Below are 9,328 nucleotides of genomic sequence, written 5' to 3'. Positions count from 1 at the left end.
TGCTAAGTCGCTTCAGTCGTGTCCGACTCTGTGCGACCCCATAGACGGCAGCCCACCAGGCCCTGCCGTCCCTGGGATTCTCCAGGCAAGAACACTGGAGTGGGTTGCCATTTCCTCCTCCAATGCATGAAAGTGAATCTAGCTAGACACAAACAGAGACCTCATAGTTTTCTTGCTTGAGTTTTAAATGACCTCTTTTTCCATTTTTTCTTTTTTTAAGTTTTAGGATCTACTAATTGAACTGTAGTCTGAAGCAATGTGGGCTGTGTTTACATTTCAGGGACATGATGAGAGTTAAAATTTCAAATATTCTCCTAGGACTGCTTTTGTACTATCAGGATTACAATTTTGAAAAGACGTTTTATTAAGCCAGCTTACTCTAACTGTGCACACAACAGACTTGGAATGTCAAAAGTGTCCCATTCTTGCCATTTTAGGGCTGGATAAGTACTGGCAAGTATTGGCTCTGTACCAATGGTACACGAAGCTAACTGAAGTTCCAGTGGGTAATCAGTCTGTCCAGGAGCTGGTAGTCTTTAAAAGCACAATTTCCTCCTCCTCTTTTTTTTCCAATTTTATTTTACTATAAAGGACAAATATCTCCAATTTTAAGCCACATTTTTTTTAAAAGTCAGCCAACTCGCTTCACTTCAAAGTTCCTTCTAGGCTTTTCCTGCCTAGCAATTCCCTCTAGGTTCTCTACCCAGTAACTTTCCCCTATGCGCCTTTCATTAGGAAATATAGTGGTATCCCTTTAAGACTCCAAGTCTTAAGATAACAAGCAGCTCAAATAAAATTCATTGACCATCACTTAATGCAAGGAGATCCAGATACCAGGAAAAACTCAAGGAAGCACCTGAAAGATGCTGTGAAGTTTGTAGGGTTGGGGCCCAAAGTAGACTCCAGGTAACCTCCGGTGAATTTTTATGATATCCTGTGGGTTATGCCAAGCAATGTCATTGGAAATTATCAGTTAAAAAATCTATAATAGAACTATAAAAGAGTTTTATTTGGCCCAAATTGAGGACTATGGTGTGGGAGAGAGCCTCTCAGATTAATTTGAGGAACTGCTCTAGAGAAGCATGATTTTCAGCAGTATCATATCTTGTCAGAGCAAAGAACATCAAATAAGTCAAGGACACATTCCTTCAAGGTTTCAAAAAGAAACAGATCAGCAGAGCATATATACAGTGAGTCAATATGTCCTTGGCAACTGGAAAGGGTGTTTTATAATTGAAGAAATACCAGCACTGCCATCCTAAGAAGGGATAATTTAATCTTTATTTTTAATATGGACATTCTTTACTTCTAGTCAACACACCCTTTTCTTTAATAGTTAAAGCAGATGTGCAAAATATGCTCAATAAACCACACACAGACTGTTTCAGTTAGCATAAACTTTAAGCTAAATCATTTACAAGCCAAAATGATTTCCCCATACTTCAATATGTGAAATTTTCTTCCATTATAGAGGAAGAAGAATGGAGAATGACCAGAGGATGGAGATCAGTGGACAGTGTCGTGTTCTGCAAAAATCTCCAGCTCTGGGGTCATTTGGATGCAGTGTGAATCCCAACTCTGGCATCTATTAGTGGAGCAGCCTAAGTTAGCCACAATATTTCTGAACCTCAGAAAATTTTTAAAAATAGAAGCTACCAGGATAAGTTGTTTTTAGATTTAAAATTATGATCTATGGGAAATATGTATGTATGTGTGTTTGTGTGCATATATCTCCCAAGGAGCAATGGTTCATTATTGACTAATCCAATGGTCATGGCAACTTTATAGAACATAATTCCCATGAATAATAAGACTCAACTGTATATAATATGTTTCTACTACTAATTCTTAAGTTATCAATTTGAGACATCTGTGGACTTCCATGTATAATAGATGAGTATTAAGTTCTTTTACAAATCTCCCACCTCCAAAAATAGGTATATCTAGGCATATTTTTCAGAGAAGGCAATGGCACCCCACTCCAGTATCTTGCCTGGAAAATCCCATGGAGGGAGGAGACTGGAAGGCTGCAGTCCATGGGGTTGCTGAGGGTTGGACATGACTGAGTGACTTCTGCCGGGAGCCTTCGAATACCCTGGTTCAGCCGGGGCTGGTCCCCGGCAGACTTCACTTTCACTTTTCACTTTTCACTTTCATGCATTGGAGAAGGAAACGGCAACCCACTCCAGTGTTCTTTCCCGGAGAATCCCAGGGATGCAGGAGCCTGGTGGGTTGCCATCTATGGGGTCGCACAGAGTCGGGCACGACTGAAGCGACTTAGCAACAGCAGCAGCGGCAGACATATTTTTAATTTAGTTCTTCTCTTGGCTACTTTTGTTACGCCAGTCCAGGTTCGATGCATGATACTGGATGCTTGCGGCTGGTGCACTGAGACGACCCAGAGGGATGGTATGGGGAGGGAGGAGGGAGGAGGGTTCAGGATGGGGAACACATGTATACCTGTGGTGGATTCATTTTGATATATGGCAAAATCAATAAAATAAATAAATAAATATTTTTTAAAAATTAAATAAATAAATAAAACAAATTAAATCAAAAAAAAGAGTAATATATTAATACCTTGATTACTTGTTTATTAAGCATATCTTTTGGCATTCTGTAATGTAACATGAGGCTTTTAGCACCTCTGAAAGTTCTCATGAACTGAGAACTTCCAGATGTACAAGCTGGGTTTTGAAGAGGCAGAGGAACCAGAGATCAAATTGCCAACATTTGTTGGATCATGAAGAAAGCAAGGGGGTGGCTTCCCTGAAAGCTCAGTTGGTAAAGAATCTGCCTGCAATGCAGGAGACCCTGGTTCAATTCCTGGGACAGGAAGATCCACTGGCAAAGGAATAGGCTACCCACTCCAGTATTCTTGGGCCTCCCTTGTGGCTCAGCTGATAAAGAATTCACCTGCAATGTGGGAGACCTGGGTTTGACCCCTGGATTGGGAAGATCCCCTGGAGAAGGGAACAGCTACTCTTTCCAATATTCTAGCCTGGAGAATTCCATGGACTGTATGGTCCATGGGGTTACAAAGAGTCAGACATGACTGAGCGAATTTCACTTTCCAGAAAAACATCTACTTCTGCTTCATTGACTACACTAACATTTTTTGACTGTGTGAATCACAACAAACTGTTGAAAATTCTTAAAATGATAGGAGTACCAGATCACCTTACCTGTCTCCTGAGAAACCTGTATGTGGGTCAAGAAGCAACAGTTAGAACCGGACATGAAACAATGGACTGGGTCAAAATTTTTGGGAAAGGAATACGTCAAGGCTGCATATTGTTCCCCTGTTTATTAAACTTATATGCAGAGTACATCATGCGAAATGTCATGCTGGATAAATCACAAACTAGAATCAAGATTGCCAGGAGAAATACCAACAACCCCAGATATGCAGATGATACCACTCTAATAGCAGAAAGTGAAGAGGAGCTGAAGGGTTTCTTGAGGAAGATGAAAGAAGAGAGTGAAAAAGTTGGCTTGAAATTCAACATTCAAAAAATGAATATCATGGCATCCAGTCCTATCACTTCACAGCAAATAGAAGGGGAAAAGTGGAAACAGTGACAGATTTCATTTTCTTGGGCTCCAAAATCACTGTGGACAGTGACTGCAGCCATGAAATTAAAAGACGCTGGCTCCTTGGAAAGAAAGCTATAACAAACCTAGACAGCATATTAAAAAGCAGGGACATCACTTTGTCAACAAAGGTCCGTATAGTCAAAGCTATGGTTTTTTCAGTACTCATGTACTCATATATGAACGTGAGAGTTAGACCATAAGGAAGACTGAGCACTGAAGAATTGATGCTTTTGAATTGTGATGTTGGAGAAGACTCTTGAGAGTCCCTTGAACTGCAAGGTGGTCTTAAGGGAAATCTTAAGTGAACCAGTCAATCTTAAGGGAAATCAACTCTGTATATTCATTGGAGGGACTGATGCTGTAGCTGAAGCTGCAATACTTTGGCCACCTGATGCAAAGAGCTGACTCACTGGAAAAGACCCTGATGTTGGGAGAGATTGAAGGCAAGAGGGGAATGAGGTGACAGGGGATGAGAATGTTAGAAAGCATCACTGACTCAATGCACATGAATTTGAGCAAACTCTGGAAGGTAATGGAGGACAGAGAACCCTTGTGTGCTACAGTCCATGAGGCTGCAAAGAGTCAGTCATGACTTAGTGACTGAACAACATTCTTTATTCCACCCCAAAATTCTGCCACCTGTGCCTTTATCTTTATATTGTTGAGGTTGACTGGAAGGTTTTTTTCCCCCAACCAGTTCTTATTCTCTGACACAAAATGGTGTCCTTCAAGTGAATGCAATTCTGTCACTGGCCACCTGGAGTAGCAGCAGACCCCACAGGTATAAGAGCTCAGTCCCACAAGACTGTCCTCACTTCAGATGCCAGTGATAAGAACTGCATCCCAAGTTACCTGTATTCTGTCTGATCTGGTTACAAAGTCAGACGTTCCCACAATCCCCTTTCCTCAATGCAAAATAATTTACTGGAAAGATTCACAGCACTCAGGAAAAATGCTGTATTTACTACTCCAGTTAATTAGAAAGGATACAAAGGAACAGGCAGATGAAGATACTGAGAGTGAGGTCCAGAAGGGTGGCAAGTTCAGGGGCCTCTGTTTCGGTGGAGTTGGGTGCAGGATCTCCTGGCATGTGGATGGGTTCACCAACTCAGAGCCTCTCCAAAAACCATCACTGAAGGGGTTTTATAGGCATGATTGTGGCAGGTGGTGATAAAGTCAAACTCCAGCTCCTGGAGATTAGAGGATGGTGCTGAAAGTTTTTAATCAAAGCCTGGTCTTTCTGGCCACCAGCCCCAGCCAGAGGCTATCTAGGGCCCTGTCAAGAGTCACTAGTTACAACAAAAGACACTCCTGTCGCCCTTATCACTCAGGAAATTCCAGAAGTTTTAGGAACTGTGTGTCAGGAACCGGATGAAGACCAAATATCTTTCTTACTATATCACACTGACAATGTTTACATCCTGTTTCATAACTATAATTCAGTCTTATCTGCTTTGTTTATGGATTAATTTTTGAAATTGAGAAAGTTGTATATCCTTTTTTACATCTATTTTCTTTCCTGAGTTTTCTAATTGACTTTACTTTTTCTTGCACTATTTTCCTTTACCAATCCCAAATCTTTTTCCAAACCTCTCCTAGCATCAAATATTCTTGACATCTTCTTTTGCCCTATAGACTTCCTCTCAGGGAAAGAGGTCTTCTTTGCTTTTCAGAATTGAATCTACTGTTCCCTGTATCCTAATTGTCCCTCTCTCTTGATTCACTACCTTGCTTTCTTGAACTCATTTTGAGAATGTTTCTAAGACAGGTTTTGTGAGAATTAAATTTTCTGAGTCCCAGCATTTCTGAAACATATTTGATTGATGGTCTGACTCGGTATAGAAAGTTCGTTTGGGTTCTTTTATAGATAAGCTGGGTTTTCTTACTAAAAGCTTTTGAGTTTGTATATTTCCACAGTGTTATTACATTTCTTAATGCTGTACCTTGATATAGCTATTTCTTACTAATTTGATAGGTATCCAGTAAACTCTTTAAACTGGAGACTCTTTTTTCTCACTCTGGACAGTTTCTCACTCTATTTCTGTGATAATTTATCCCACCGTGGTTTTGCTTTTCTCTTGTATTGACCTTGATGCTTTTAAACTGTGGTGTTGGAGAAGACTCTTGAGAGTCCCTTGAACAGCAAGATCCAACCAGTCCATTCTAAAGGAAATCAGTCCTGAATATTCATTGGCAGGACTGATGCTAAAGCTGAAACTCCAATACTTTGGCCACCTGATGTGAAGAACTGACTCATTTGAAAAGATCCTACTGCTGGGAAACATTGAAGGTGGGAGGAGAAGGGGATGACAGAGGATGAGATGGTTGGATGGCATCATTGACTCAATGGACATGAGTTTGAGTAAACCCCAGGAGTTGGTGATGGACAGAGAGGCCTGGCATGCTGCAGTCCAGGGGGTTGCAAAGAGTCGGACACGACTGAGTGACTGAACTGAACTGAACTGTATTCACCATCTAGGTTTCTTATCTTTTTAACTTGTTTTGTATTATTTATTTATTTGGCCATGCCAAGTCTTAATCACAGCACATGTGAGATCTAGTTCCCTGAGCAGGGATTGAACCCAGGCCCCCTGCTTTGGGAATACAGAGTCTTAGCCACTGGACCACCAGGGAAGTCCTGTTTTTTACTCATTTTTTGTGTGACATTTTCTCATGTCAGTTATTTCAATAAAACTGGGGGAAATAAATAAAATAAGAATTTTTAAAAGTTTGTTTCTCTCTCATGTTGCATGGTTTCCTTAAATGTTTGATAGCATTTGAAAATGGGGATATAGATTTTTTTGGGGGGGGGGAGGCGGGAAGTTTCACTAATAGGCTTTGCTTTCAGGTAACTGAGTGGGGAATTGGTCTTTATAGCAGGTAGCCTTTTCAAAGGAGACATTTAACTTCTAACGAGCAGAGCCATCTGAATTCAGGCCAGCAGGGTGGAGATCTTGCAGCCACTCCCTGAATGTGATAGTGAGGCAACTGACTGTTCTTTATAGAGATTTTCTATTAATTCCCTTGTTTTTGATAACACACCTCATATCCACATTTGATATTTCATACCTATTTGTTATACTTGTCATTTTCTGGGACTTGAATTTCTCTGAGAATATTCTAGAAAGCCACGGTTACATTCCCATTTTCACATACTCCTAGACTATGGATTTCACTGCTCTGCTTCATTACTAACCACTCCTTCTTCAATTTTCTATCTTCTAGTAAATCTTGAAATCTCTTATTGGTTGATGGCCTTTCTCCTGTTAACCTTTGTTGTTGTATGTTTATACCTTTTATTCCTATACTGTAATTTTAGCAGGGAGTCAACAGGAAGAAAAGATGAGTGGCAATCAACTATCTTTAACCAAAAATTAAAATATAAATTTAGACTTAGAAAAATTAAGGGTTATGACTATTCTCACACTCAGCATTCTGAATTTTCCAAAATCATACTTGCTACTATAATAATAGCTAGTGTTTATTGAATATATATTACTAGAAAGGAGGACAGAAATCACTCCAATATTTCTAGAGCACCTTACACCTATACTGAGATTTGGAAAGAACTTGCTGTGACCCTTTTCCTATTGGCCTGGTGTAAACTGTCACATTTTCCCTGTGGTACAGTCTGGGAAAATTGATAAATTCCTAGAGATTCACCTAAGTGACAATTCCTCCTCTTCTTTCATCCCTTACCTGTGAGCAAAAATGCAGAGAAGTAAGCACAGTCTTACCGCACTGGGATGAGAGGCAACATCTTCAGAGTCTCCAATTCCTCCTCTTTATTGGAGAACAGCCGTCTTTCTTATTTACTTATTACTGTAGTAAAGTTTCAGGCTCTATGCTTGGGGAATATCCTTTCATTTCACAGCACCTTATGAGATGGGTATTAATAGTCCCATTTTATAGAACCAGAAACTGAAGCTCAGAGATCCAGACTAAAATTTGCCCGACCCTTCTCATGTGTAATGTCAGCAGTACCAGAAGGTGAACACAGATTTGTCAGTTTTCAAATCCTGAACCACCATTCTGTAAAGTCACTGCCAAGATGAGAATATTAGATATGGTCCCCAAACCCCAATCTAGTTCAAAAACTCCGAGTTACAATACCAGAAAAGTAAACAATCCAATCAAAAAGTGGGGGAAAGACCTAAACAGACATTTCTCCAAAAAAAGACATACAGATGGCTAACAAACACAAGAAAAAATTATTATTAGAGAAATGAAAATCAAATGAAAATGAAAACTACAATGAGATATCACCTCACACCGGTCAGAATGAACATCATCAAAAAGTCTACGAACAATAAATGCTAGAAAGGGTGGAGAGAAAAGGGAACACCCTTGCATTGTTGGTGGGAAAGTAAATTGATACAGTCACTATGGAAGATGGTATGGATATTCCTTAAAAAAACAAGGAATAAAATGACCATATGACCCAGCAATCCCACTCCTAGGCATATACCCTGAGGAAACCAAAATTGAAAAAGAGACACGTACCCCAATATTCACTGTAGCACTTTTACAATAGCTAGAACATGGAGGCAACCTTGATAGCCATCAACAGATGAATGGATAAAGAAGTTGTGTTAAATATACACAATGGAATATTACTCAGCCATAAAAAGGAACACATTTGAGTAGGTTCTAATGAGGTGGATGAACTTAGAGCTTACAGAGTGAAATAAGTCAGAAAGAGAAAGATAAATATCGTATGCTAACACATATATACAGAATCTAGAAAGATGTTATTGATGAATTTATTGGAAAGGCAACAACAGAGAAACAGACATCACAAACAGACTTATGGACATGGGGAGAGGGGAGGAGAGGGTGAGATGTATGGAGAGAGTAACATGATAACTTACATTACCATATGCAAAATAGATAGCCAATGGGAATTTGCTGTATGTCTCAGAGAATTCAAACAGGGGCTCTGTATCAACCTAGAGGGATGGGATGGGGAGGGAGATGGGAGGGAGGTCCTAGAGGGAGGGGACATATATCAACCTAAGGCTGATTTGTGTTGATGTTTGACAAAAAAAGCAGCAAAATTCTGTAAAGCACTTATCCTTCAACTAAAAAATAAATTAATTTTTTTAAAAACTTGAGTTACAGCAAACAACCACCTGCACATGACATTTTCTCTACCTGCTCCCTGGAAGGTCATGGCTGGATCCAGAACCTCAGTTCTCCTTCTCTTTTTAGTGAGTTGCCTCAGGGTCAGAGCATGCTCCTATTGTTATCTTCCTCCTTCTCCTCATTTTGAATAATCTTGGTCTTATAGGAAAGTTATGAAAAGTACACAGAGAACTTGTATACCCTTGTACATAGTCACAATAAAATTATGGAAATCAGGAAATTAGCATTCTAATAATACTATTAACTAATCCACTGCCCTATTCACATTTCACAGACTTTCCCTACTGACATCTGCTCTCTGTTGCAGGATTAAATCTCACCCGGCATTTGTCTCTTTGCTGCTGCTGCTGCTAAGTCACGGGACTCTGTGCGGCCCCATAGACGGCAGCCCACCAGGCTCCCCCGTCCCTGGGATTCTCCAGGCAAGAACACTGGAGTGGGTTGCCATTTCCTTCTCCAAAGCAGGAAAGTGAAAAGTGAAAGCGCACTCGCTCAGTCGAGTCGGACTCTTAGCGACCCCATGGACTGCAGCCTACCAGGCTCCTCCATCCATGGGATTTTCCAGGCAAGAGTACTGGAGTGGGGT

This window comes from Bison bison, unplaced genomic scaffold (genome assembly GCF_000754665.1).
Source record: "Bison bison bison isolate TAMUID 2011002044 unplaced genomic scaffold, Bison_UMD1.0 scf7180017864063, whole genome shotgun sequence".
NCBI lineage: Eukaryota > Metazoa > Chordata > Mammalia > Artiodactyla > Bovidae > Bison > Bison bison.
The sequence above is the reverse complement of the archived record's forward strand: the minus strand, read 5'-3'. Positions refer to the sequence as shown.